Here is a 25,437-nt window from a genome sequence, read left to right as displayed (position 1 = left end):
ACTTGGCAATAAAGCTCTTTCTGATTCTGATTCTGATTCTGAAATTGCGAATGAAACGCCGGTAAAAATTGGCGAACCCCAGAAACCGCTGTAGGGCCTTACGGGAATCTGGACTTGGCCAATCTACCACAGCCTTAACCTTGTCAGGATCCATGCGCACTCCCTCAGAGGAGATGATGTACCCTAGGAAAGGAACAGACTGTGCATGAAACGCGCATTTCTCCACCTTGACAAAAAGCCCATTCTCTAACAGTCTCTGGAGCACTCGTCTGACGTGTTGAACGTGTTCCTGGAGAGACGAAGAAAAAAATCAATATGTCATCCAGGTAAACATATATGAACTGATCTACCATGTCTCTCAACACGTCATTCACGAGTGCCTGGAAAAACCGCTGGGCTGTTGGAAAGCCCGAAGGGCATAACCAAATATTCAAAGTGCCCCCTAGGGGTATTAAAAGCTGTTTTCCATTCATCCCCCTTCCTGATGCGAACCAAATGATATGCATTTCGTAAGTCCAGTTTCGTGAAAATGAATGCTCCCTGCAACCTCTCGAAAGCTGAAGACATCAACGGCAAAGGATAAGAATTCTTTACCGTGATGTTGTTCAGCTCTCGGTAATCAATGCAAGGTCGCAGAGAACCATCTTTCTTCCCAACGAAAAAGAACCCCGCCCCCGCAGGAGAAGAGGAAGGTTGGATGAATCCAGAGGCTAGAGAATCAGAAATATATTTCTCCATGGCCTCCCTCTCGGGAACAGAAAGAGAGTAAAGTTTGCCCTTAGGCGGAGATTTACCTGGCAGTAGATCTATCGCACAGTCATAGGAACGATGCGGAGGGAGAGAAGCAGCACGAGACTTACTGAACACCTCCTTCAGGTCGAGGTACTCCGCGGGCACGTTAGACAAATCCGCTGCCTCACTCTGAAACACAGAACCAGACACAGAGGGACAGGCAGACACTAAACAGGACTCATGACAGTGGTTACTCCATGTGGAAACAGTGTTAGTGCACCAGTCGACACGGGGGTTGTGTCTGGAAAGCCACGGGTGTCCCAAAACCACTGGTGTAAGTGGTGAGTCCATGAGTAGGAATGAGATAAGTTCTGTGTGATTGCCAGAAGTGATGAGGGTGATGTTTTCAGTAGAATGTGTAATCCGGGGAAGTTCTTGTCCATTGAGTGCGTTGACGGTAATCTGGTCTTAAGTGCAAGTTTGAAGTCCATGAAATTTCCTTCCGCTCCCGAATCCAGTAGTGCGTTGGTGCAGTGCGTCGACGTTCGCCATCTCAGTCTTACCGGGAGGAGGGTCGATGATGGTGATGAGGTCTTCTTGGCGGAGATCCCACCCGATAGTAGCCTCATACTTACTACCGGGCTTTGCTCTTTTATCGGGCAGGAGTGGATGAAGTGGCCCACCCGGCCACAGTATAGGCAGAGTCCTTGGGATCTCCGCCTTTCCCTCTCCTCCCGGGAAAGCCGAGCTCTCCCCACCTGCATGGGCTCGTGGTCGAATGCGGGGCTGACCGCGCTCGCACCACCGGGCTGGTTGTCCTCCGTGCTGGGCTGTGGACGGCTGGGACGCGTCAGTCTGGTCACACGATTCAGTCGAGCGTCCACTCTCAGAGCTAGTTCCACCAGTCCGTTCAGCGTCTCCGGTAAGTCCATCGCGTAAATTTCTCTTTGAACGCGGTCAGCCAGCCCATGCAGGAACATATCCCACTGCGCCTCCTCGTTCCAACGGCACTCTGCGGCCAGGGTGCGGAACCGAATGGAAAAGTCTGCCACCGAGCCTTCTCCCTGTCGCAGTTCGGCGAGTAATCTGGCCGCCTCCTTACCCGCCACTGCATGATCGAAAACTCTCTTCATTTCTTCGGAGAGTGCCTGGAACGAGGTGCAGCAGTTGTTTCCGTTCTTCCACACCGCCGTTCCCCAAAGCGCTGCTTTCCCTGACAGCAGGGTTAATACAAATGCCACCTTAGCCTGTTCGCTCTGGAAAGTGCGTGGCTGTAAGGCAAAATGCATGGAACATCTCGTGAGGAACGCTCTGCAATATTCAGGCTCACCGGAATATCCCCCTGGTGTGGGTAGGGTCGGCGCCGATCCCTCCGCTGCTGTGGGTGCTGATGGTGGGGGAACGGTCGAGCACGACCGCACGACCTGTGCCCGAGATGCCCTCCTCTTGTTGGTCCATACGTGTGATGGTGTGAGCGATGAAGTCGTTGACTTGGGTCACGCTTGCTGCATCCATGGTTGGTCAGATCGTTCTGTGAGGAAATAACAGGAGGATGCAAGATGCAAGTAAAACTCAGTTTATTAGTTGTGGTCAGATGAAAAGACACAGGTCGGGGACAAACACTCAGGTGGCAAATGAAGCAGGGACGAGATGGCGATCCGGTGGTGGTGCGGTGATCAGCGTGCTCGAGTGAAAACCAGGAACCGTGGAACATCCAGACGACACGAAGAAACTGACGAAATCCAGACGAAGAACTTTGCAGACGAGGCACGGGAACAGGACACACACCGAGGAACAACCACAACGATCTGACAACATGAGAGGGAAATTACTGGGCATATAAAGGGAACTGGGATTGATGACAGCTGGAGAAACTAATCAACACAACGAGTAACCACACCCACACAATTACACTCACGCAGACACATCAGCATGAGACAGCCGATTCATGAACCATGACACCTTTGCACTTTCAGTGCTTGTCCCCTAAATATGTACAAATATATTTTAAAGAGAATAGAAAAAGCTTTTAGGACAAAAAAATAAAATTGTAACTTTAAAATAGAGATGACAACAATATCTAATATTGTAGATGTTGGTGGGTAACAGTATTTCTTGGAGAGTGTAGAAATTCGTTCACCCTGTCCTTGATCCGTTTGCTATCACCTCTCTTAGCTGCGTTACAACCGTGGAGTGGATCTCGATGAGCCCTCTGTGGGTAGCTTGCATATCAGCAAGGGATGCCTTTGCGTCTGCATGTGCCTCTTTGCAGACACGCAGCTCACTCCTAAGTGCCTCTTTCTCCTTCACATGCTTCGCCTTGCAGACATGCAGCTGCTGTTTCAGTCCCCCAATCTCTGCGTCGCGTCTTACCAACTCAGGCCTTAAGTCCTCCAACATACAGTAGTCTGTATTTGGTGTCCCATCACTTCTCTAAACAGGGTACTTACCTATATCAAGAGAAAGCATGTGTTAATACAAATCTGTGGTTCTTTGTTACAAGGCTAGCCAGTTTAATGTATATAAGAAGCTTAAATAAAGCAAATTACCGTGCGCTCCTTTGTAGTGGCATTTTCACGCCTCTCTGCTAATACAAACCTGATTCCAAAAAAGTTGGGACACTGTACAAATTGTAAATAAAAACAGAATGCAATGATTTGGAAGTTTCAAATTTCAATATTTTATTCAGAATACAACATAGATGACATATCAAATGTTTAAACTGAGAAAATGTATTGTTTTAAGGGAAAAATAAGTTGATTTTAAATTTCATGGCATCAACACGTCTCAAAAAGTTGGGACAAGGCCATGTTTACCACTGTGTGGCATCCCCTCTTCTTTTTTTAACAGTCTGCCAAACGTCTTTGGACTGAGGAGACAAGTGGCTCAAGTTTAGGAATAGGAATGTTGTCCCATTCTTGTCTAATACAGGTTTCTAGTTGCTCAACTGTCTTAGGTCTTCTTTGTCACATCTTCCTCTTTATGATGCACCAAATGTTTCTATGGGTGAAAGATCTGGACTGCAGGCTGGCCATTTCAGTACCCGGATCCTTCTTCTACGCAGCCATGATGTTGTAATTGATGCAGTATGTGGTCTGGCATTGTCATGTTGGAAAATGCAAGGTCTTCCCTGAAGGAGACAGCGTCTGGATGGGAGCATATGTTGTTCTAGAACTTGGATATACCTTTCAGCATTGATGGTGCCTTTCCAGATGTGTAAGCTGCCCATGCCACACGCACTCATGCAACCCCATACCATCAAAGATGCAGGCTTCTGAAGTGACACTGAACAACTTGGGTTGTCCTTGTCCTCTTTAGTCCGGATGACATGGCGTCCCAGTTTTCCAAAAAGAACTTTAAATTTTGATTCGTCTGACCACAGAACAGTTTTCCACTTTGCCACAGTCCATTTTAAATGAGCCTTGGCCCAGAGAAAACGCCTGCGCTTCTGGATCCTGTTTAGATATGGCTTCTTTTTTGACCTATAGAGTTTTAGCCGGCAAATGGCACGGTGGATTGTGTTCACCGACATTGTTTTCTGGAAGTATTCCTGAGCCCATGTTGTGATTTCCATTACAGTAGCATTCCTGTATGTGAAGGGCCCGAAGATCACGGGCATCCAGTATGGTTTTCCGGCCTTGACCCTTACGCACAGAGATTGTTCCAGATTCTCTGAATCTTTGGATGATATTATGCACTGTAGATTATGATAACTTCAAACTCTTAGCAATTTTTCTCTGAGAAACTCCTTTCTGATATTGCTCCACTATTTTTCACCGCAGCATTGGGGGAATTGGTGATCCTCTGCCCATCTTGACTTCTGAGAGACAGTGCCACTCTGAGAGGCTCTTTTTATACCCAATCATGTTGCCAATTGACCTAAGAAGTTGCAAATTGGTCCTCCAGCTGTTCCTTATGTGTACATTTAACTTTTCCGGCCTCTTATTGCTACCTGTCCCAACTTTTGTCTCACTTTCAACATTTGATATGTTATCTATATTCTATTGTGAATAAAATATAAGATATAAGAGATTTGTGAATTATTCCATTCCTTTTTTACTCACAGTTTGTACAGTGTCCCAACTTTTTTGGAATCGGGTTTGTACTGTAGGGCCTGGGGATCTGTTTTCCTCCAAAGATTTCTGTCAACAATAGTGGAATGATTAAAACATCGTAAGTAATGTGATAAACAACAATTAACAGCAGAAGAATGTTTAAATTCATATTGAACAATAATAACATCATTAGCCTAGTTTACCCTCCCTGTGTTCCTCATACTGGTACGAAGAGGTTTTTTCGTTTTTTCAAATGAAGAGGTGTTCATTGATCTGACGGAGCAGTTTAATTTGCAAAGAAGTTCTGATAATGTTGTTATATAAATGTGAAGTATGTTTATATATATATACATACACACACACATGCAAGGCCGTAGTCAGTTATGAGGTCACAGAGGTCCGGACCTCTGTAATTGTTTTTTATATTAATATTTTGAGCTCTCTGAATGATTAATTAGCTGTTTAAGCTGTTTAAACCACCTCATATGAGTGTTTGCAATTCAAGTCGCTGCAAGAAGCTAGCGGAGTAAACGAGGCTTGAGAGCGTTTTGTGAGTGAAGGCGCAGGTGCAGCCAGATCCACCGGATCTATACACGTCTTTTTGGACTCGTTTTTCCCATATATTGTGACACTTTAAGAAGTTAATAAAGTGGGACGTTGCATGTTAGGGTTAGTGATGTATTAATCTTATTTCCAAAACACAAGTTTTGAACTTATTTGGTATTACTATTATTTTTTTAAAGTTTTTGTTTGTTTTCTCTTGTTTTTTGTAGCAATATCAGGCAACATTGTACTGCCAGCATTAATAATAAAAAAAAGCTTATGGACAAACTGTAATTGCTGATAGGAAGATACCACATTCGGTAAGACAAATGCAATGATCATCATGATTATCTGTAAGAAATGGTAAGAAATGTATGACACTATGTAACAAATTAGCTCAAAGGGGAAATATTAATACTAACTCATAATTATCAATTATGATTAATTATTAATATTTGGGTCAGTTCATTGGATTAACTTGAGGTAGCTAAATTAATATTACAATCAATTAATCAGTTCCAACGAACTCTTTTGATTATTCATTTATTCTAAGAAAAGCATATCTTTCATGGCCACCAAAAGATAATTATTCCTTAGCATGTACAGCGCTTAGAGCATGTAACAAGATCAAGATCGTAAAAGGGACTTTTTTGCAAGCAGATAATCAGAACCAACTACATAGTGTACAAGTTTTATTAACTAAATCACAAACATAACTAAACTAAACAAACATACATACATTCATACATACATACATACATACATACATGCATAGGTAAAAGGGTGAGTGATATGGAACCGGAAGCAGGAAAAAGAAATGAAGCTAGCGTAAGTTCTGCCAGGAAGACTCAATCGTTCACGTCATGTATTACCTTCTCATCTATCCAATCATATCCTAATAGCCAGTATAAATGGGTGGTACTTACACATGTCTGAGTTGCTGATGCTGTCGCTTCAACCACCTCCATCCTTCCCATCCACCACCAAGACTGGACTTTTCCTTCATCTCCCTAACATTCTATGCTGGGTCCTCCCCTAGATCCTCCCCATCACCTCCAGACGGGCTCTCCCCTCTACCCTGAAGACGCCAGGATGTCCTCTCCTCCTTCCACCCCACCACCACCAGATGGCCCCCTTCCTTACTTCGCAGGGGGTGAGCTGCGCCCCTGACTTCGTCTTCAGGCAGGATATGCATATATGATAACATAATACAGATCTGTATGTTATGAAATATGCCAAATAGTGTTGTCAAAAATAACAATATTTCGATAAATATTGATACTTAAATATTTGAACGGTACCAATACTAATTTCCTGAAGTATCGATACACCGATACTAGCCGAGCTGTCACTTTCACTTCTCTCCAAAGGCGCGTTGACAAACACCACACGCGCACTCGTCTCATTCGCTCTGGTTAAATAGCAAAAGTGAAGTGAATGGGGCCAATTACACCTGACGCGTTTTTGCAGTGAGAGCAATTTTCAATTGGTTTCCTATGGCAGTGAGCGTTCTGCACGCTGTTTATGCACCTGCTGCGCCTCGCATTTTTGAAGTTGAAAAAAAAAAGCAACTCCGAGTGGAAAAAGTGCCAATCAATTGAATGGAGAGGCGGCCCTTCCGTTTTAGTGATAAAAGATGGTTGCTTGAACCAGGCCCGGATTAACACCGTGTAGTGCCCCTGGGTGACCACATTTGAAGTGCCCCCCATCCCACTTCCATGATGAATGTCCAGCACAAGGCACATAATGAATCAGAGGGTTAACTTTTTTCAGATGTGCCTGAAGACCGTTATATTTACCAGCCATGTTACTGGCGTTGTCGTAACTTTGTCCCCGGCAATTTGACAAGTCTAACCCCAGATCATGAACCATTTTTATTACGCATTCAGCAAGACTTGCTCCAGTGTGGCTGTAAATAGGCTCGAAACCAGTGAATCTCCACCGCTTTCCCTTCCTCGCTGACAAATCTAAAAACGAATGTCAACTGGTCAACGTGAGGCATATCAGGGGTTGAATCTACGATGACTGAGAAATACTTAGCATGCTGTAGTTCGTCTGCAATTGTTTTCTTTACTTTCTCACCTATCAAGCAAATTAAATCCTCACACACAGTGGATGACAGGTATGACGTTGTCCCTCGTCCATTTTGACCATACTTTTCTATGTGCTCTCTTAAAAATGGATCAAACTGTGCAATAAGTTCCAGTAATCCGAGGTAATTGCCATTACTTGATGAGCACAAAAGTTCATCATCACCTCTGAATGCTAGGCCTCTCTCACTCAAGAATTTAATTACAGCCACAATGCGCCTCAAGACCTCCTTCCAATATTTTCCCTCAGCATCCCTCTGCCACCTGAGCGAAGCATCCACTGTGCCCACATTCTTCGATCTGCGCAATAAATCTAGCATGCTGTGCCTGTGGTTTGCACTCTTCTCATGGTCCGAAAATCGCTCAGGATGTCTCCAGTCAGAGAACCCAGACGTAAAAGCATTACATTGTGAGGATAGCAGTTTACAAGCAAAGCAGTAAACCATACCTGCTGATGGTGAGTAAATTAACCGCTCTCTAGACACTACCTCGTTGTTTGGGAGGCAACAATGCAATAAATCATTGGTAAGTGATCGCGTTTTACTGTCCCGCACAGATGCTGGGTATTTAGGCGCCCTATTCTGATAGGCCGCAGGACCTTGAGAAACTTCCCTGACGTGGTCTTTGATAGCTCCCCATAGTTCAGGGTCTGTTGAGATGGTAGAATCCTCTGGCGGCGCCGGCGACTGCTGCACCTGATCCTCCGACCTACGTGTACTTATATTTCCATCAATCTCGTGAGCCCCATCATCCTCTCCGTTGCCTCCACTTCCCAGCACCTGGTTATCGCCTTTGCTCACATTAGCTGCTTTAGTCGTATCGGTTGAGGCATTAGTTTCGCTGCTGCTAGTGCCTTCTGCTGGTGATGCTGATGTCTCTGTCTTTTCTTCATTTCGAAGAAAAAAACTTGATATTGCAGGTACTTTTTGAAGGGTGGCTATGTGTCGTGTTATTTTCTCTTTTTTTAGTTTACGTTTGGCACAACTGCTAAGCTGATGCTGCCTATCCATTTTGAATTTATTATTACACTCGGCCAATCCTGTCTATGGATAATCCGGCCCTAGCTTGAACACCCGGAGAGTGCGATGATTGAGGATAAACTTGTGGTGCTCTCTCGGGTTACCAGGAGCTTAACTTCACGAACCGTAACTACCACAATGTTAACAGAAAGTAAATAAAGTTAATAAAAGGCTGATTTGATGTTTACTTGACTGACAGGACAGCTTTTTCAGTGGTTGCCAAGCAACATAATAAACACAGTGCACTGCTCGTTCTGTGTGATGGTAAGTGCTGTGCACCTCGGGGCCTAATATAGCAAAGCACCTGAAAGACCGACACCCAGATCTATATAAATAATTTCGAGAGGTTGGTAACTCTTCTCATTTTAACATTTCTGAAACATTAACCAAGATGGCCTAGTATTGTTGTTGATTTGAGTGCGTGTTGTCTTGCTTTTTCACCGTAATTCTTAAAATTAATATAATCTGACTGAGGAATCTTAGACAAGTAAATATTTTAAGTGTGGTCAAATGTGTAAGGACACTAGCTCAAATAAAGGGAATATTAATTATTAATCAGGGATAGGATTAACGTATCGCATACAGGTTAAATCACCCGAAAAGGGGATACTTTTGCCAAGGTATCTGTATAGAGGAATAATTAAATACAACAAATTATAATCAATTATCAATACAGGTAGGCAAAAATAGATCAATTGTATATTTCAATAATTAATTACAACAAATTATAATTAATCATTAATAGATAAAATTGTATATATGAATAATCAATCACAACTAATTATAATTGATCATTGGTATATCAATAGTCTAGAATAGATCAATTCTCAGGATAACCTTTAATGGAATTCTTTTGAAGCTCGCAAAGACAGGAGAAGATCCTGTGTCGTGTTGTCTGTTAACACTCAAGGTGCCATAAAAGTTATCACCAAGACCATCTATTGTCTGTTAACACTCAAGATGCCATAAAAGTTATCACCAAGACCATCTATTGTCTGTTAACACTCAAGGTGCCATAAAAGTTATCACCAAGACCATTTATTGCAGACTGGCTGGAACCTAACACATGATTTGCATTCATGAGTTCAGAGGCTAAAAGCTTTGGATTTCAGAAGGAATGTGCATTATTTGCTATAATTAACAAATCATGATTTCTTAGTCCATAGTCAATACACTACAAATGTAAATTAACTTGTGCTTATTTAACTTCATTCAAAAATTATTTAATTCAGCAATTTGCCTTCATTAGCGATTATCATCAATTTGATTACACAGATTAAACTAAACTGAGCTAGACAATGATATCTCTGAGTTCAATAATGAAATGCCTTTAACTGAAAATTGAATGTTTAATCTTATTATTATACATTACTGACAATGTATATGTAATGTTGCTGAGGAAGACAGACGAAGACGAGGATCTAAACGCAGAGCGATTTAATAAAGTAACACAAAACAGAGAACACAGAACTCAAAGAACAAAAGAACAAAACCTTGGGAATCACATAGAGATACAACCATTACACATACAACAACTGACAAAGTAACAAGTGAAACACAAGGGCTATAAATACATAGGGACCAACAAGCTAAACAAGATAACAAGGGGGTGTGGCTAATTAGAAACACCTGGGAAGACTAATAAACTAGAAAGATACAAAGGACTACAAAACATGGCACAGAACAGGAAATAACAAAGGACTACAAAACATGGCACAGAACAGGAAATAACAAGTCCACACAAGACAGGAATCATGACAGTATCCTCAAATTTGATACTTTTAAGTGCACAAGTACACAATCTGTATTGTTAAAAGCACTATATAAATAGAGGTGAATTGACTTCATGTCGATCCAGTGAGCATTGTTTTCACGTGTGATGCACGCATGTTTGCGTTTAAATCTGTTCATCAAATAACATTAAGGTATTAACCAGCATTTATGCTTTTGAACAAGTGCCCTACCTCAGGACATTTTTGTTCATGTAAAATATACCTCATTGTCATGTTCTAGACTTGTTATATTTAGTTAAAAAAAAACAATAAAAAAAAACAATATTGTGGCAGTTTTTTTCTCCGTGGTATCGAAAATGGTATCGAATATCGATATTTTTCAAGGTATCGTATCGAAGTTAGAAATTCTAGTAACAACACTAATGCCAAATACTGGCCAGCAGGAAGACGGCTCATGCTGTTTAGTTAACCTTTTACAAAGTCAAATCATAAAAACACTCATTAAAGCAGTGTTTTTCAACTGGTGGGTCGCAAAAACATTGTGAGTGGGTGTGCAGTCAAAGAAACAACAAACATAATGTGGCAGCGCAAAAGAAACTACAAGCATGATGCAACATCGTAGTTGATGTCAATTAGTAAGTCATGAAATTACCAAAAAGTGCTGACAAAGTGGGGTCTTCAAACAACCTTCCTTAAGGGTTCAGGGCTATGTTGGGGCCTCTACAATGAGTGGCAAAGTGAGTGAGGTACAAGAGAGAGTCAAGGAACTGTACCCCAGGGCAGTGTACACCTATTGTAGGAGCCATGCACTTAATTTGGTTGTGTTGCATGGTTGTTCTGATCTTCCTTTAGTGAGAAACACAATGTCTATCGTAGAAAAGATTGCAGTGTTATACTCAGCCACAGAAGCCAGGAAAGAAGAGAAGGGCAACCAAGAATAGCAGGGAATCCCACTGATGTCAGACACTAGATGGGGTAGCAGAGCAAACACACTGAGTGCTTTTGTGAATAAGTTCACTGCTATACATTCTGTTTTGGCGACCATGGAGGCAGAAGTAACTACCACCTCTGGAAAGGCCAGTACTCTAGGGCATAGTATTGCAACATTTGAGACCATCATTACTGATATAATAGCCAACAAAGTGCTGGGTTATATGCTACCTCTAACCAAACATCTGCAGGCTGCCAACTTGGACATCATCACAGCATATGAGGATCCAAGAAATGTACGGCAAGTCATAGCCAACCAAAGAAATGAGCAAGGGTTCAGTCCATGTTTTCAAAAAGCCACAGCACTGGTGAACTCAGTTGATGTGGTCCAAGCAAAGCGTAGAATATCAGTAAAACAGAATTACAGACCAAACATATGCACAGAGTCAGTGGAAAACCACTATCAAGCGAATCTCTTCTATCCCTTCATAGATCACATAACTAGTGAGCTCGATGAGAGATTCTCTAAAAGTAATGAGCCTGCATGTACCAAAATCTTTGAAGAAACTCACAGAAGAAACACATCAAAGAATGGTAAAATGTACCATGAGGGACTGCCTTATCCAAACACAGTAGAGCAGGAAATAGAATGCTACAGGCTCAGGTTTCACTCTGAAGATGGGGTGCTGCCTGCATTAGCATTGGAAACTCTGAAAACTATATGTGGGTGTTATTATAGCACAATACTTAACATCTCACCCCGGACCTAACTAATTTCCAAACCCTGGTTACGGCCTTGTATACATGGCTGTGGAATGTGGGTGGGGTTGCAAAGGTGTGAATCAAAAGAAAGAAAAACATTATGAAACGATCAGAGGCCCCTATTCAAACTGAGGGGCACGTGCCCTCTCAGATTTATGAGGCAAATTAATTTTAAATATAGCCAACTTCAGCTTCCAAAAGACAAAAAATATATATAATAATTGTAACATTTTAAATAATCACACCGGTGAGATTAGAACGATCAGTACCCCATGTCATCAGCTGCTAAATTAATTCATTCTTTGGCTTGCGCTGAACCAAATACGGGTCACAACTGTTTAGTGTTTTCAATCATCTAAGGTTTATTTATGTTTCCAATATTTAAATACACATTGTAACTACTACCAAAAAATATTTGTAAAATTGATGCATATTAAGTTTAAATAATAGTCCTTCCAAATTGCCCATCGCCTTTTATATCTAAGATCAACTATCACTTCAAAATACATTTTCTTACATTTGAGAATGGGAATGAAAAAAAATATATATTACCATATCACAAAAATGTGTTACCGCTGTAAATGCTTAACAGGATTCTTATTTATTGAATTTTTTTTGTAGCCTACTATATTTTAGTTCAATAATGTGTTGTATTCTGTATTTTTCGGGTATTTTATTGAAGGTTACCAAAATAACGAACAAGCTAAAATTTTGACAACAAAAGCTATGTCAACAGGAAGAAAATTTTAGGAATATGTTGATGTAATAAATACATTCTCTGGGAATTTATATTTCAAGTTGTGACAGAAAATGTCGCGTCATTTAAGTCATTTGTTTATAGGGCACAAATGCTGGGTTACTATTTTTATTGAAGAACAAATGTTGTCTTTCCTTATATAGGTCTTTCTATATATCAGAATCAGAATCAGAATCAGAATCAGAAAGAGCTTTATTGCCAAGTATGCTTGCGCATACAAGGAATTTGTCTTGGTGACAGTAGCTTCCAGTACACATACAATATAAAGTGACAAGACAAGTGACAAGTAACATAGGTATAAATAAAAATAATAAAAAAAAGATTATAAATTATAAATATATATAAAGTTTTATATATATATATATATATATATATATATATATTTAAACTAGTCAATGTTTATGATAAGATAAAAATGTTTCTCAGTTGTGTTTGTGTGCCTCATGGAAATGCAAAATATGCGCCCTCCCCCACTTTAAGCTAACTCAAGCCAGCTCCTGTTTACATGTGGCTAGTTATTTTCATAAACGGAAATTTCACCCTCTCCGTTTTCAAAAATAAAATTGTGCACACCTGTCAGTTTTCAAAAAAGAGTTTGTCTACACAAACACGTATGCTACTCTGAATGCATCCATGATCACCATAGCCAAATGAAAACATAGGTCACACTTTTGACACAAGTGTGTTGGATTACAAATTTAAGAATATGTTTTAAATCTGCTGATCCTACTTCCTTACATAACATCACATAAAAAACTAAGGTGAACTATACTGTATTGGGCATTCAAGGTGAACATGAGGGCATCCATTTACTGATTAGATTTAACAGTTTCCTTTGAAGGGGTTTTGTTAGTCTTTGATCTTTCTACTGAGATTGAACTATGTGTGAATGTTTACTTAGTCTTAGTTCTCGTGACCATGTGTTGTTTATACAATTTGGGGGGGTGTACCATTATCTCATTTGGGGGTAATTGCCTCTATTGTCTTTAGATGATTAGATTTAGTGGTCTTCCCTAAGGCTGTGTGTAAGGTCAGCACCTTTAAGGACTGCCCACTGAATGCCTGTAAAGTTACGTTAGTCAGATTGTTGGAAGTACTGCAGCCACATACAGCGAAGTTCTCAATAAGGAATAACTTCTGTTTGAACGCAATCCCAACGTCTCCTGGTCTGCTTTGAAGAAGGAAAATAAGTTTCCAACAGGTGCAAGTTCTGTCGCATACTGGGATGTCGGCTGCCTAAAACTCTGTTTTTCTCAGTTTACATGCAAACATTTTTTTTTTTTCAAAATCTGGTGAATTCTCAGTTTGCATGTTAAATGAAGGGCACAAACGAAGGGAAATGTCTCTGTTTTGCTAAATAACCATGTACGTGTAAACGGGGCCTGAGAAGAGGCAGGCTATATGTTGTTGTGTGTTTTTTTTTTTTTTTTTTTTTTATCTGTCCGGCTCACAAATGAGCTCCTAAATCTGTCAAAGCATGCTTCATTGAGCATGAACATGGAAGCACACGGATTAAGGATAACCATAGGCTAACTTTAATAACTAATTTAATTGGTAATTTTACCAACCCGACCCATCTGTGAAGCGTTCGTCTGTGTGAAGATGAGCCATTGCCACTGCAGTGATAACAGGAGCAACGAGCACTTATGTTGCATCTTATGTTACACAAATCAATGTAATTAATAATTTGATAGTCAATTGGAGATGTTTACTTTGTTTTACGTACATCTGTCCCACTCGCTAATTATGCCTATGTTACATTTAAAAGGGGAAAAAGGTCACCAATTGTCTGACTAATAGCTACAAAATACAAAATTACCTTCATATTTTACATGTAAATTTACAGACTGTTACAACCAATTGTTTTGTATTCTCTCGTTTCTTTCTCTCTTTTGTTTTGGAAGTGTTTGTGTCCAGGTACGGTGCTGATTGGCTCCTGCAGACTAATGACTGGCTCATCTTGATTGGTGCATTCGATTCCAGGCACACCTTAAAAGTCCTAATGTCACTTCCTTTGGGAGGGTGTTGTGGCAAAAATTCATTAAACAATCATCAACTGCGTAAGAGACATTCTGAAATTCAAATGATCATTAAAAAGTATTTTATTCTTGCAAGAAGGCCCAGTTGCCACACAGAAGTCTGTGAAACAAGTGAACACAACATAACATAAGGGAACACAACATAAAATAATATAGATAATTCCCGGATTAGTTAACACTGTTAACGTGTTTAAGGTGTTGGTGCAAAAGGACACAAGGACCAAAATAGGGTTTGAATCATAAAAATGCATATATTTATTTATAGCACCAACGTGCACAAAAGAGAGAGACAAATACCTTGCCCAGGGAGTAGGAGCCTGAGCGGGGCTAAATTAAAGAAATAAACTAAACAAAACCCAAACAAAACCCACAATCTAACTACATCCCATCCAACGATGAGAGGGAGGGCAGAGGAGTCTTTATACTGCTTTCAAGGTCTTCTGCTTCCAGGCCCTTATCTAAACAAGGAGAGGCTTCCCTGCTAGTTTTCTGATACTGCTAAGTTTGTTCTTACAAACTCACAAGTTCTAAATTGGGTGACCTCTGACCCTAGAAGTCAGAGGTCCCTTCTCATTCTGCCGCCTCCTGACGTCCCACCTGTTACCCAGCATTAAGAGAAACACATACACGTCAGTTTTATCACGTAGACCACGTATAGAAGGTCATTTCAATGTTTTACTGAAAGTCAAAGAAAATCAATACTGCAAATCAATGAAAATCAAAATTTTCCATAACAGAGGGAATATTGTGTTGTTGTGAGGACAGAATTGTTGGTTTTGGTGGCTCTGTATGTGTGATTAGATGAATTTTGACTGTTAAGAATGATCATTGTTTGTTCTCTGAAAAGAATTACAGATTGTAAGTAGGAAACTGTTTGGTATTTCGACCCTATTGACTGTTACTGACACTGATTTGGATTTCCATTTTAACACTGTTTGCTTGAGCTTGTAAATAGTTTGTCTATCACTGTAAATCTTGAGGGTTTGGGAAAGTAAGGAGTTGGGAGTTTTACGCCATTATTGTTTATTGTGAACCTTTTGATCTCTGTTTTGGCTAGGGAGTTAGGTTAATATATTGTACTTTTTTATTTTACTTTGGTTAGGTTTTAGAAAAGAGGTTAACGAAAGAAAGTTTTTTTTATTTTGGCCAGGTCAACTCCTGGGGCCCGTTCTTCGTAAGTTGCTTATTACATCCGAGATCAAATGACACATCCAAGATGATATCATCGTGGGAATCATGATCTGGCTAACTCGGTTCTTCGAACACACTTGCCGGATATGATTAGTATCGCTGGATTGAGTTATCTGAGATAATTGCGCGTTCATGCGCTGGTTAAAAGGGGATATGTATCGATAGTAGAAACATTGATCAGCAACGCTGCTATTGGCTGCTCAGCGTGGCCAAAGAGCGCGCACAGTTTTTCTCCTCAGCAGAGCAAGATAGTCGAAGTTTATTCGGAATTTTAATGGTTAATCAAAACGCCAGGGAACATCTCAAAGTCTGCAAAAGCCAGGAGAGAGGGCTGGCAAAAAGTAGCAGACAATTTAAATCCGTTAGAAGTGGCCATGTTAGATGTTTTTATCACTTATTAGCCTATATTTTTGTATTTTAATAATTGCATAATTACTTTGTCATTGTAATGTCAGAGTCACCACACTAGAACATGCAAACAAATAAAGGTGAAGTACAAAAATATTTTACATAATGGTAATTTTTAGTTATATTATAGTCTCTTTTATAAAAGGCACTGTTAAATAAATGGTTGTCTGTTTATAAAAGCAGCCAAGAAAAAGGCTGAGAAAAAAAGAAAAGATCTTAGTAGCCTACACTGTAAAATAATTTTTGCTGCATTAAATTAAGGCCGTATAGTCATTTCAACTGTTAAATCTTGAGTAATGATGAATTGCTTTGACTTGTGAAAGTGAAAACTGATAAACTTATGTTAATGTAAAAATATTTGGCCATGAGTTATTGATCACATTTTTCCCCAGTGTAGTTCATTGTAATGTCATTGTGTTTTCCTCTTTTGTGCACTTTTACATAATACACCAACACTTGTATCTGTTCCCAAGAAAGTGGTGGCTGAAATATGTGCAGTAAGTGGACATTTTCTAACTTTCCAAAGGAAAGAAAGTATAAGACTTTGTAATGTCCATTTGTTTCCATTGCACTGGACAGTGAATAAACCCTCTCAGATAACTGTCATATGGAGCAACTAGCCTACATGCAGGTGCATAAATAACTTTACTTAATTTATACTTGTATGCTTTATGGCTGCAATATAAGTTGCAGGATTCCACATCTACAGAAAGGCCTACAGAAGAGTCTGCACAGACAGAGCAGACATAGGCCTACAGGTGGGCAGTGTATAGCCAACTTTTCCTTTTATTTGTTGCATGAGGCATGTGTCTAATATCTCGTTGCAGGCACTTGACCACTGGCTTTTCTTTACAAAGAACAATTGAAATAAAACTCAAGGAACTAAGCATATTTGTCTTTTATTAAACATTCAATGAAAAGGGTTTTGGTTTTTTTGGCACTGTTGTGTAATATGGCACATGCAACAATGTCACAGGCCCTGTCAGATGTGCAACCCTCAGACTTTTCAGACACTGAAATCTTCCCTTTAGTTAGCCAAAGTTCATTTCATTGTGTGCCCTTGTCCTGGCTAGAGCTGCATTGTAACTGGTTTGGGTCAGGGAATGGGGTCATAAAACACCTGTCTGCAGGCAGGAACATGTCATAATCACCTATAAAAAATGCAGTTCTGTTAGGATCAGCATAAGTTTATGTAATACAGTGAGCTTGATATTTAATTGTGGAACTTTCCTTACCACTTTCAAATAATGTGCATAAATGTGAATCTCTGAAAATTCTTAAGTCATGCACAGATCCTGGCCATTTTGCTTTCACATTTGTGATATGGAAGATTTTAGTCAACAGCCTTTTTTTTATTTGATATACTATTACTAATCTGGAATATTAAGAATCACAATAGTAACTAAGGCTGCACATTTACATTGTGAATCCCCTTTCTGTTCACATAATCCCCTTCATTGTGGCCTTGATGGCAGTATGGTCTAGCCTATAGTCTATGGTACCAATCACGTTAGTGAAGCCTTAATGACATCTGTAATCGGCATGGTCATGATTGTATGATCTTCATAAAGAATTATGATAGCCAAAAAAAACAAAAAAAAACTGCTTTACAACATTGGGTCTTAAGTGGCTTGGAAATGCCACAAAAAAAACTAAAACTGTTTTTTAAACCTAAAAGCGACAAAAACGACAATCTCACGAATCACGAGAAAAAATATAACGTTACCTATCTCAGAAAGTGCACTATATCGCGCTGCGCTGGACTTCCCGTATCAGCTCCGCTTATGAAGCCGGGATCTAATCCTGTTAACATGAAATAAGCCTGCTCCCGAGCAGGTTTAAGCTTGCGCACCTGTTGCTATGACAGCAAGTCCAGGATGAGCTTTGAAGAACCAAACAATCCAAGATCAGGCCAAATCGCCAACAATCAAATCCAGCTAAGTGAGTTAGCGACGTACGAAGAACGGACCCCTGAAGAAAAGTTCCCTATATTTATTTTGACTCTTGTATTTTTGTTTGGTTTCATTAACCCTTTCATGCATGAATTATGATAACCTCAGTCAGGATTTTTTTTCCTATGTGTTTTTATTGCTCTTAGGGCATGAAAAACAAGAATTGATTTTTATTTAATTTTTTTACAAATTTTTCAAAGAGATCTTCAGATGTCCACTTGAGTGGACAGCATGTGGTTGGTTTAAACTTAAGATATACCCCAGCTGGCATTTTAACGTAGAGTCAGTGTTGAATCAACGTCAGGTGTCAGTGTTGGATAACCGTTGGATTTTGTTTAGATTTTGCAAATCTAATCAACGTTGAAATAGCAACGTCATTCCAACGTCAATCTAATCAACGTTGAAATAGCAACGTCATTCCAACGTCAATCTAATCAACGTTGAAATAGCAACGTCATTCCAACGTCAATCTAATCAACGTTGAAATAGCAACGTCATTCCAACGTCACGTTTCTCAACATAGGTGATTTCGCCAACATTGAATCAATATTGATTTTGGTTTAGATTTTGCAAATCCAATCAACGTTGAAATAGCAACGTCATTCCAACGTCATGTTTTTCAACATAGGTGAATTCGCCAACATTGAATCAATATTGATTTTGGTTTAGATTTTGCAAATCCAATCAACGTTGAAATTTCAACGTCACTATAAAGTCCTGCTTTTCAACAGTTTATTTTGTTAAACTGTTTTCACTAAAGTATTGATCTGTTCAACAATAACACCAAACACCTTGAAATGGATACATAAACACTAAGTTTGCGGACACACAGTCAGCTAGGAAGAAGCCAATTGGTCAAAGCAAGACCAGGAAGAAGATTAATAAAGACATTTCACTGACGTAAGAAACGTGCTTTATTGCATGGCTGCAAGTGTGCCAACATTTCACACAACATCATTTTACACGTGCCGAACTTTAACCTTTAGAAAAACGGCCCAAACATTGGGCAACATTGAACACGGCTGGTTAAATCTTCCCTTCTTGTTACTTCTTTCTGCCACCGCCACCTATCCTCTCTGGTGCATATTTCAAGTATTTGGCCATGTATTCGTCTACTTTTGTTGTAGTTGTATCAAATGAGCTCAAGACAGCGTCTGATGAGGGGGGAAAAAACAGATCATTATTAGTAAAGAAAACTGTTGCTTTCAATCAGTTTGAGTTTGCCAGTGGGAGACTAGTTCACCACAGATGTCCGGTTAGAGACATGAAGAAGGAGCAGAAAGTTTTCTTTGTAGCTTTATTTGGTCCACAGCAATTTCATAATGCTTCAATAAGCTTAGCACATGAGTGCAGCTGAATATATTCTTGTGACCATGAGTATGGGTGTGGTTTGTATAAGAGACGCACATGCACATATCAATGGCAAGAAAGCAGAGTCTGTTTGCTACACTCACATGCAGAGCATTTTACTGCTAATGCAAATCAATGCCACCTGCTGGAGATGGGCGGAGCCTATTGTTATCACGTTGCTGGTTTGACAGTGTGCTCTGAGATTGGCTGATTGCCAGAGCAAGTCTCACACTCAATACAAAATTCACAATGGGCCTTTTTAACAATTAGCAAACGTTAACCTCTCAAATTAAAATATTTTGCAAATATCAACTTCTGTGGAATTGCCAATGTTTCAAGTATATAAATTAGTATTTATCAATGTGCAAGGTCATTGATAATCATGTGCTTGGGCAAGCAACAAAAGGCAGTTGGTAGGAACCAGTGCTGCTGGTAGAGAAGTTAGTCTAGAGCCCAGAATGGAGTATTATATATAATATTAGAGCATGCTCTGTAGAGTCCTCCAACTAAAATGATTTCTCCATTTCTTATGAATTATTATTCTGCTTACTATATTCAATTATTTAAAACATTGTTACAAAACTACTATGTTAAAGCAAACTCACCACAGATTATCTTGTAGAGACTGGTCTTCATGAACCCGCAACCTTCCCACTTCTTCCTCTAAGGCTCATTATGGCCATCATTTTATTTGTCATAGTTCTGCCATGGTAAAAGAGATTTATATTAGAATATTATATTGCAATCAAGTTCATTATGAAAATGTAGCAGAGAGTGAGTAAGTGGGTGTGTGGGGGGAGTGCATGACAGTATATGACAGGGAACATCACTGTAAACTAATGCAAAAAAGGAACAAAGTTACTTACGCAGCCATTGACTTCTTCACATGGTCTGCAGCATCAACGCCTCCCAACGTCTTCAGATGTTTACTCTGAAAAGAACAAGAAACAAGAAATTAAAAATATAACCAGAAAAAGTGGTCAGTAGAGTCCAGACCTCCACAAAGCAGGCACATGATGAGAACGAGGAGTTTGTAGTGGTCACCATAGTGAACAAGCCAATTGTCATAATGAAACTTTGCCAGCACTTTACAAGATTAATTATTTAAAACTTACCAGTTCTGCTCCCTCATTCTTGTCCTCCAAGCGATTCTCTAAAGCTTCAAGCTCTTCTTCAGTGTTTGCCGGCTTCACTTCATAACTTGTTCCAGCAGATGAGGTGGCAACGTGAATTGTATCCTTGATTTTGACAAGGAGCTTAAGAACTCTCTTCTGGAATTCTAGCCCAAAAAAAAAGTGATTGATTATTATTTTTATAATGTATTGAGTACGCTCTACACCACAAAATCCAAGTTTTTTCATTTGCCCAATAAAAATGCACTGCAAAAACTCAAAATATTAACAAGAATATTTATGATATTTCTAGTCAAATCAAATGTCTATTTTCTATTAAAAAAAAAACTCATACACTTAAAATAAGACACCTAAAAAATAACTTGTATTTAGACAATTTTCACTAGAAAATTGTCACTAGACTCCACCAATGCGTGTAATTGTGCATTTTGTCGTCTCCATTTTTTGTGATACATCTGGGAGTGTAAAATATAAAAACGAAATATTTTTAAGCCTAAATTTTTTATAAAGAAAATCATTCAATTTGAAAATAAGTCATAAAAACATTCAATCAAATGAGGGCTGTGCTCATCATTTTTTAAATAATATCTTCCACATCAACTTGTATTTAAATTTTACAAAAATGTAAATGATTTTTGTTTTAAGGGTTAAATTACTTTCAGATTCAAATAGATGGTTGGGTTAGGTATGGGGACAACTCACCGTTGAAGGAGACTTTCAAGTCGTGTTCTTCCAAATCTCTGGAAAAGAGAAGGAAGAAGAATTTGAAATCTCAACCTTATTTTTAAAGTTTGTGGATGGAAAGTGTGTCAATGTGCCGCGTTCGACCAACAGAGACATCCATAGCGCGCACACACTCCCTAGCACACAACGGCGGTTCGCGGTTAAACTAGTCTGCACGCACGCACGCACACACACACACACACACACACACACACACACACAGATAACGTCGGTTAGCTAGCACACAACGGCGGTTCGCGGTTAAACTAGTCTCTGCCCATACACACAATATTAATTAACACAATACGTATTAATATACGGCCCAGAGTCAGGCACACACAAATTTATTTAGGAATTGTCTAGTTATAAAATGTGACTTCAAAACAATTGCTTACCGTTTGAGCTGTTACCCCCAAATTCACTCCGAACCGGTCCAGGTCAGAATCTGCCTGACGATGACGACACAGACCCACTTCGCGCATGCGCAATCGGGTGTTGTCTGGAACCGTCAGAGCCAATAGAATCACATTTGTGTGATGGACAACCGCCGTCCTCCAATCAAGCTCTTGTATTGAACGATATTCCATTTCAAAATGATCAATCAGACTGGAGTTGCTCTCAAAGTACGCCGGGAGATCTATTGGCTGATGTGTATTTATTTTTATTTTATTTATTTTTTTATTCCTTATGAAAACGTGAATTGTATCTTAATGATTTTTGTATTACAAGATCAATTTCTTTTTTCGGCAAATTGTAACAAATGTGTTATGCAATAAATAAAATAAAATAAAATAAAATAAAAAAAGGTGTAACATTAGAAAGCGCTTTTATCACGACTCAACAAACGTTTAATTCAGAGTTGATCTTTCAACGTTGTATCATTATTCATGCATCAACACTTTTTCAACAGTTAATTGATCAGCATTGTTTGGATGTTGGAACAATGTTATTTTTCTACTGATATATTTCAACAAAATGTTTAAAAGTCATGGTTGTAAAAAATAATGTTGATTTGACGTACAACTCAAATTTTATTTATATTTCTATGTTGAATCCATAGTGAGTTAACAACACCATTTCAACCATTTAGTGTTCAACGTTGTTTTGACGTTGAATTAATGTTACTTAACAAACGTTTAATTCAGAGTTGATCTTTCAACGTTGTATCATTATTCATGCATCAACACTTTTCCAACAGTTAATTGATCAGCATTGTTTGGATGTTGGAACAACGTTATTTTTCTACTGATATATTTCAACAAAATGTTTAAAAGTCATGGTTGTAAAAATAATGTTGATTTGACGTACAACTCAAATTTTATTTATATTTCTATGTTGAATCCATAGTGAGTTAACAACACCATTTCAACCATTTGGTGTTCAACGTTGTTTTGACGTTGAATTAATGTTTTTTCATAAACTGACATTATTTCAACCACATTTAAACGTTTAAGGTCAGTCGAATGCCAGCTGGGACTATATTAAATATAAGACAATAATCAAACACATAAAGTATGTGAATTTAACAAACTAATCAATACAATTATATCAAATCATGTGAAAACTATAAAATATATACAAAAAAATATAAATGCAAAATATTGCAAAGGCTTCATACAACTTCATACAAGTTGCACTTCACGTATCTTTGATATCAGAACATGAGGACGTGATTCCATCAGAATTTTCTAGTCTGTCAAGGTACAACTGTGGAAACCACTCAGATGCTCCCTCCAGTGCACCAGAGTATGGAGATTTACCCTTATTAGCTGATAATTCTGATTATGTTCAAGATGGACATGCACATTTCTATCATAGCCCTCCTCTGAGAAAACCTAGCGATACGTTTTTTTCAATCTTATCTGAAATGATCAGTGTTGGGGGTAACGCATTACAAGTAACATGCATAACACATTCAGATTACTTTTTTGATGTTACAAGTAAAGTAATGTGTTACAAGTAACATGCATTACCTAATCAGATTACTTTTTGATCTAACAAGTAATTAACTACAAGTAGTGTGCATTACCTAATCAGATTACTTTTTTTGATGTAACGAGTAAAGAAACGCATTACAAGTAACATGCATTACGTAATCAATTACTTTGTGATGTTATGAGTAAGAAAGAATGAAAGTAATGAAAGAAAAGCATTACAAGTGTCATACAATTATGTAATCACATGGCTTTTTTTATGTCAATGAAAATTACATTCTAATAATGCAAGTACATATATTTACAGTAAAAAAAGTCACTGCAGATTAAGTTTTTAAGTTTTAAATTTCAAAAACAATATTCACATTATAATTATGAATTGTAGCTGAAATATAGCAGTTGATGCATGATTAATCAGAGTTTTCTCTCAATCTAAAATCAAAACTTGGAAAATTTTACTGTGATATGACTCATTAGATATTGCTTGATGCTGCAATATTTTTTTTACCTACAAGGGTCTCCTAGGATAGAAGGAATGGGTGGATATTCCGGAGCAACTTGGCATGTCTGACTGACCCTTGGCCATCTTGGTTTGGAGGGGGAAAAAATCGAAACACAAAGGCTTTCCACTTGGTTGCAATTTATAGGATGATGCACCACGGTCCAATGAAGAGGCTGATGTGCAACTTTGCCATAAAAACCCGTGCAAATTCAAGAAAATGCTTTTTTAATAGCTGTCCACTGTAGTGACAACTATGCGTGAAAGGGTTAAACTCTCAAAAGATTCCTTGATTCCACTCTCTCATTTCATGTTGCGTCTTTTACCCCCTGGCCTAGATGGGGCGTAACACAGACAAAGAGACATAAGAACTATTATTTCAAAGTTCATTTAACTGGAAAATTAGCTGATCATTAGCAGGATTTGGGTTGTTATTTAAATGGTTACCATCATGCCTGCTTCATATTGAATAGCTAGATAATCACACAATTGCTAAACATAAACACCTCTACTTTAGAATCTATTCTACATTTTAATCCCCATAACATTAACTAACAATTCGCTGTTTAATCACCCTAATATTATCACCAATCTACACAATTTCACACAACTAGTATCAGGGCATTAAAGGGGTGGTATAATGCCCTTTTCACAAGATGTCAGATAAGTCTCTGATGTCCCCAGAGCGTGTATGTGAAGTTTTAGCTAAAAATACCCCACAGATATTTTCTATATAGAATGTTAAAATTGTCACTTTTTAAGGGTGAGCAAAAACTGAATGTTAGTTGATGAATTTATGTAGCTTGTCATGCAGTGTTGGGAAAGTTCATTTTCTACATGAACTATTTCAAAGTTCAGTTCACAAATTTTAAAATATACTAGTTCAGTTCATAGTTTATAATTCAAAATATTGAACTAAGTTCACAGTTCCAAAAATGAACTAGTTCATAGTTTGTTTTTTTTCATATGTTGCTGCGAGCTATTATTTTTCAAAATGATTGCCACAGGCCATATAGAACCACAGACAGCAATTATTTTATCAGTTTTAACACTGAAGCTATGCATCAGATTTCAGATCTTCATATCCAATTTTGAATTCTTAATCCAACCAGGGTTTAAATTAGCATTGAGGGGACAGCATTTCCCCATTGTTGCTTTGACGCTTTATTGCTGTCCATTCAGTCCACATTAGTAGCAGCTGCAGATTTCACCCCTACACTATATTCTCAAAAACATGAGGAAAAATGTGCTGCTTGAATGGTCTTTTTTTTAAATGAGGAATTATTAAAAGAAAAACACGACAGTAGTCCTTATAGTGCAAATGTTTTTCAATTTTAATAATTTTCCATTTCAAATTCCATTTCAGTACATACTAAAAAGGAATACTGGAATCCTGGAAAAATATACCAGGCAGCGGTTCAACAAGTGCGGATTTTCTTTTTGAAAGCTGGTGGGCAAGGTTTGCACAGAAATGTAATATTTTTCCCATCCTCACTGACCACGATCATACGACGCCTCCTCGCTGCTTTGCCGCGATGTCGCCTACATGCTGCTTTTTGTTTTGATTACGCATGCGGTGGTGCGACA

The 25,437-nt window shown here is 38.8% G+C and overlaps 1 long non-coding RNA gene across 2 annotated transcripts; it reads right to left on the bottom strand.

Moving 5' to 3' along the window:
- Window positions 1-20,203: 20,203 nt before the first annotated feature.
- On the bottom strand, window positions 20,204-22,021 carry LOC311081879. 2 transcript variants are annotated; one of them, XR_014606036.1, is made up of 5 exons: window positions 21,813-22,021; window positions 21,397-21,434; window positions 20,677-20,840; window positions 20,428-20,492; window positions 20,204-20,263 (listed from the first exon to the last, which is right to left on the bottom strand). It is a non-coding gene; the product is annotated as an uncharacterized lncRNA (long non-coding RNA). The 2 variants fall into 2 exon arrangements; XR_014606037.1 differs by lacking the exon at window positions 21,813-22,021 and having other exon boundaries at window positions 21,397-21,572.
- Between the last annotated feature and the right edge of the window lie 3,416 nt (window positions 22,022-25,437).

Source organism: Abramis brama (genome assembly GCF_963993115.1).
Source record: "Abramis brama genome assembly, chromosome: 4".
NCBI lineage: Eukaryota > Metazoa > Chordata > Actinopteri > Cypriniformes > Leuciscidae > Abramis > Abramis brama.
This window is presented reverse-complemented; position numbering and strand designations above follow the sequence as displayed.